Here is a 5,846-nt window from a genome sequence, read left to right as displayed (position 1 = left end):
TGGCTGATGGAAGGTGGAATTTTGTTCTTTGTCACTCAGTACCATGCATCTTTCTTGGAGGAGGGAAGTGACTTTCTTTGATAGCTAATACCAACTTAATGGCTTTTCTCTTTGTAACTGTGGATGTAACTTTGTGTGTGGGGGCCAGTTTCTGTCATACCATGGGTGAAGGAGGAGTAAGGGGAAAAAAAAAAAAAAAAGGCAGGGGGGTGCGGCAGAGAGAATTATGTCTGTCCTCTGACAAGAGATATGTGTTCTCACTGCCAGACTTCAGGAACTGTGATAAGGGTCCTTGCAGAAAGCAAGTTCATCCTGAGCAGTGTTTGAAGTAGACAAAAGCCCCCCCTCTCCTAGTGTTTTGCAATACTGAGATGAGTTTTCCAAAAGGAATATTGTTATGTGAAAGAATAGTAATTAATCCTTGTGTTTCTGTGGCTGCCTTCCATGGGTGTTACTGTAAGTGAGTGTGATCCTGCCGAGGGCAGAAATCTATCTTGTTGCACAGGCCAAAGTTCCCCACTAGAGAATATTCCTACCTCTCCCTTCTGAGCATGTGCATGTGTGTTTGCAGCCTTTCTGTCTTTTGTTTGGATACTTGCACATCAAGACTGCTAAAACACTTCCAACAATAATTAGTGCTGACTCTGACATGCATTACTGGAGTTACTGCTGCTGAGTCGAGCAGAGAGGTGAATGTTCCCTGATGAAATGCTGTGCAGCTGAGGTGGTGGCTAAGTCATCTTGTGCTGAGATTTGTCCCGCTACGAGCAGGGAATGGTTTAGAGCCAAAGTTAACAAACTTGGATTGAATAATGACAACAGCATCCTCGGAAGAACAGCTGTTCAGGAATGAGTGGCTGCTTTTTGCTCAGACTGGCAAGGGCTGTCTTCAGTGGCTTCAGTCCCTCGTGCAGGCTGCTCTGAGTAGGAGGCTGGAGGGTGGCACTACCACTCCAGCTCATACCTGGAAGGAATCCTTGAAACAATTCTACTGTTTTGAAGACTTATTTCATATATATATATATATACACACAAGCATTGTTGAGCATTTGACCAAATCTCATGTATCATAAAAGATAGGTTGGTTTGGTGCTTTTGTTTTTAGAGTGATTTACATTCTAACTCCTGTTTGCATAAGATACTTTTTGGCTACCACCAATATCCTACCTGGGGGCATTAAAAAAAAAAAGTATCAGCAGGTCTAGCAGCCTGTCCCCAAGCTTTCCAGGGCTGCCTTGGGGCTCTGGTATGTGTCTCAGCCAGGCCAGGTGGCCTCCTGTAACTGCATCCAGCTCCAGCCTGGAGCCAGTGTGAGAGAATTTAACTTGGCTCAATCTCTAATGAAACTTAAACTAAGTTACAGTGCCTCACCCTTGCCTGTAGGGTAAAACCTCACAGAGCTGCCCGTTTACTGTCAGCCTTCAAGTGGCTGCAGCTTTGGGAATAAGCTTTTGATGTTTTGATCCTTCTGTGCGTGTTTTATAAAATTTGGCTTCTCCCTTAGACAGCTTCAGAAAGTGTTATCCATAAACTTATCAGGGAAGGCATGAGGCTAAAGGTAGGTGATAGTTTTAGCCCAGCAGCTTGGGCTGCTTTTCTGTACTGTTAGAGGCACGAACAGAAGGGCTGTAAGTGACAGCGCTCCTGAATGAACTCTTCACTGTTTTGTAACTGAACTCACCAAGGGAAAAATGATAGAACGTGTTTTTCACCTGGCTGGTTGGTGGTGGTTATTCTTGGCAGAGCAGGAGTCCAGGGTAGCACTGCTCAGAGCAGCGCGTACTCCACTCGTGGCAGGGTGTTGTTCAGGCTGCGCTGGAGGCAGCTGCAAAGCTGAGCCCTGATGGTTCAGTTCTCAGGTGTATCCTGTGCCCCTACAGCACCCATAACTCCAACTAACTTGTTCTTAGTGACTTGGACCCTAAGCATGTTGTTTGATGTCTTTAATAGGTCAGCACTAAATGATGCAGAGGTGAATTTGAAGTGAGTGGAAAAACTTGAAAGTGTTTACTTTATGCAGACACATTTAACTCTAACCTTTCTTCTGCTCTAAGAATCTAAGAATCTTTTTCTCTACCATTCTACTTTTAATATTTTGAGAGGTCAGAACAGCACCGGCTGCAGCTAGGTTGGCAACAGGCACACAGAAAATGGTTTGAGTGGTGTCTTGGGGCCCGTGTTGGTAGGTTGCATGACTGTAGTGACAAGGGCAGAGCTGGGGGAGGAAGGGTCTTGGAGCAGGAAGGCAGCAGCATGGTGCTCAACCCAGCACGGTGAGGCTCTCACTTAGCACTGCTTGGCCGCTAGCTGAAATGTGGGTTACGGTAGGTAGATGCCTGTTCTGTATGTAGCTTGGTGTGTAGATATGGACGCTCCCTTAGGTGTGATCTTGGAATAGTAGAATCGTTGAGATTAGAAAAGACCCTTAAGATCTTCAGATCCAACTGTCACCCCAGCACTGGGACCTGCCTCTCACAGCCCCACGCTGGCGGGGCCCGATCCCCTGTGAGCACTTGCACCAGCTCCCCCAGTGCGCTCGGGTGGATCCCATCCAGCCCCGTACACGTGTGTGTGTCTCGGTGGTGTGGCAGGTCGCTGACCATTTCCCCTTGGATTACGGGGGCTCCATGCCGCTCCCCATCCCTGCCATCCAGCGCAGGGGGCTGGGTGCCTGGAGAACAACTGCTCTGACTGTTAAGGACTGGGGCAAGGGCAGCACTGGGCACCTCAGCCTCTGCCTCAGCCTGTGTCGCTGCTTCCCCCGCATCCAGTAAAGGGTGCAGATTCTCCTCAGCTCTCCTTTCGTTGCTAATGTATTTATAGAAACACTTTTTATTGTCTTTTATGGCAGTGGCCAGATGAAGTTCTAGTTGCGCCTTGGCCCTTCTCACTTTCTCCCTGCACAACCTCATGACACCCTTGCAGCCCCCCGAGCTGACTGCCCCTTCTCCCAAAGGCCACAAACTCTCCTTTCCCCTCCCCCCCCCCCTCCCCCGAGCTCCCCCCAAAGCTCTGTGCAGCCGGGTCGGCCTCCTTCCTTGCCGGCTTGTCCTTCGGCACGTGGGGACAGCCCGCTCCTCTGCCTTTAGGATTTCCTTCTTGAAGCACATCCAGCCTGCCTGGGCCCTGTGGCCCTTCAGGGCTGCCCCTGAGGGACATTGTCAGCCAGTTCGATGAGAAGCTTTTAGTGCATCACTTCTCGCACGCACCCCTCCACCTGCCCAGGGTCTTGCTCCCAGGTAATCCCTGCGTCATGCAGAGGCAAAGGCAGAGGAGTGGAGTCTTCCCCACGTTACTGACTCCCAAACTATAAATAACTTCTCCCCTGAGGTAAGGAGGGTCCTTAGACTAGATGGAGCCAACCCCTTCCACGGGAACACACCCTTCTCTGTGTGTTTTGTTTTTGTTTGGTCATCTTTTTTCCCTTCAAAACAGGCCGCTCTCTTCCCATGTGGGGTGGCTCCTCCCATGTTAGGAAATGCCTGGCTTGAAAAGTTGTCAGCGCAGCCGCAACTACTTCACCTAACGGTCAGATGCATTCTTGTCTCAAGGGTTTTGCCAGGAAAGATTATTTTTGTTAATAGGGCTGGTCAATACTTCTCAGCCTTTGGATTTTTCCACTGGGCCATAATTACCTGCTGCTACTTGCAACCGGCAAAATAAAGAAAACCAGAAGAGGCTTCTAGTAACTTTAGGATTAAACTGAACAGGCACGAGGAACCAGCTGGCAGGCTTGGAGAAGCAACTCGGTTTCAATGTCCTTCTTGTTCGTGAGCCTTTGCACCTGCCCTGAGCTTTCATGAATGTCTCGTGGAGCCCCAGGAGTCAAACTAATTGGGAGAGGTTCCCCGGAGCTGCTGAGGCACTGTTATCCTAGAACCATTATTTTCTCAGATGGGTGTCTCTGTGTCACAAAGAAATGCAGCTGTTACAGTGTCTTCACCGGAGGGACAAAGCAAGCCCAAGGTTTTGGGGGTTCCACCCCTCATCATTTTTTTTTTTTAAAGTATAGTTCCCTTTCCCGATAAAACCTGGCATGTATGTTGAAGGTTTGAATTTAGAAGACAGACATAAAATCCTTCGCTCAACCATTGAATCAGGGTGCAGCTCCAATTTCCAAAGCCTGTTCCATAGCCAGCCCAGACCTCTGCTGAGCTGCTGCCCGAGGTCTGTCACACATAGCTGTTTGCCTGAGTCCCTTCACTTGTGATTGCTCAGCCAGTACAGTGTCCCCCGTGGTGTCCCCTTGCCTTAGTCCCTTCACTTGTGATTGCTCAGCCAGTACAGTGTCCCCCGTGGTGTCCCCTTGCCTTAGTCCCTTCACTTGTGATTGCTCAGCCAGTACAGTGTCCCCCGTGGTGTCCCCTTGGCCACCCTGCTCTCAGACTAGCCCTTGCCTCAGTCCCTGCCCCAGGCTGCAGCAGCCACCTGACCAGCAAAACACTGTGTGGGGAAGGAGGCAACGACTGTCTCACCATATCTATTGCAAAATTTTCTTTATTTGTGAAGCAGCAGCCCAATGCAGAGCTATGAGGAACCTGGGGCAGGCTGGGTTAGGACGTGCAGCTAACTGGTGCCATTCATTGCATAGAAAAGTGCTGTCTACCTTCCACGAGCAGCCCCTGGCGCTGCCGTAGCAGAGGAGCCAGGACATCCTTCCTCTCCATTTCCTGGCTTGCAAATGGAAGATTACAGCAGTTACTGAAAAAGCACCTGACCAAGAAACTAGCAAGACAGGACCAGCAAAGGTCAAGGGATGTTTTGCCAGAGACCGGCCAGACCAGGGGAAAGCCCAGCTTAGCGGGTACTGCTGAACACCACACATGTATTTGTGAGTTTATGCAGAAAACTACAGCCAGGCTCTCCCAGTAAGCTCACATCCACCCCCCCAGCATCACCACACTCCCTGCCAAAGCCCCACACAGACCCTAGGACAGGCCCCATCTCCATAAACCATGGCTTGTCCTGCCCAGGAGTAACAGGGACCTGACGGAGCTCAGTGCAGCTGTATGACAGGGTGCAAGCATCCTTCACCAGCTGGAGAGCCAGCGTGGAGCTGCACGGGGCTCCGGGGACCCCAGCTCTTGCTGGGTGTAGCGCACGCTTGTGCTTAATGGCAGCTGTCACAGTACTCCTCTCCTGTTGCTGACGGTGGCTTCCCATGCAAGTCACTTCCCTCTCTGATTCAGCCTCGGAGAGCTCTTGTAGTGGGATCACTCATTTCCTCAGAGGTTTGGGAAGGTCAACTTCACCATCAAATGTTCGTGATGTACTTTTTCCCATCATTTCAACGGAAGTTCTCTACTCTGAGCTTTTGTTATTGTAAGCATCAGAAATATGTGTCATTTTTTATCTGTTCTCTGCTGGCTTATCCGTCCCCACGAGGAAGGGCAAGGGCTGCGTTTCCCAGCTGGGAAACAAGGACAATGATGTTAAGCCACGAAAAAAAGAGCAGAGATGAGCTTGACCTTTGGGTTGCCAGGTTTATACACTAATCCTGAATCACCCTGCCTCTCCCACCACCACACCTACCACTTCAGTAGCATTTCCTTGCCAGCCCAGGAGAAAAACCAGCAGCCTGGAAGCTAAGACTCACGTGTGCAATGAGTTGTTCATACTGTGATTAACGAAGATAAGCCACCCATTGTGCTGATGCTGAGAGGGTGGAATGACACCAGAAGGAAAAGAGTATTCCTACCAGCCGTCATGGCAGGAGGGAGAGTATTTCTTCATTTCTTAGGAAACAGTTGTCAGCACATTTCTATTTCCGATATACAAGCCAGCACAAAGGTAGAGGATCGACAGGGTCTTCAGGCTTCATGACACAAACTTCATTACCATGGAAC

This window comes from Falco rusticolus, chromosome 5, assembly GCF_015220075.1.
Source record: "Falco rusticolus isolate bFalRus1 chromosome 5, bFalRus1.pri, whole genome shotgun sequence".
Taxonomy (NCBI): Eukaryota; Metazoa; Chordata; class Aves; order Falconiformes; family Falconidae; genus Falco; species Falco rusticolus.
Note: the sequence above shows the minus strand (reverse complement) of the source record.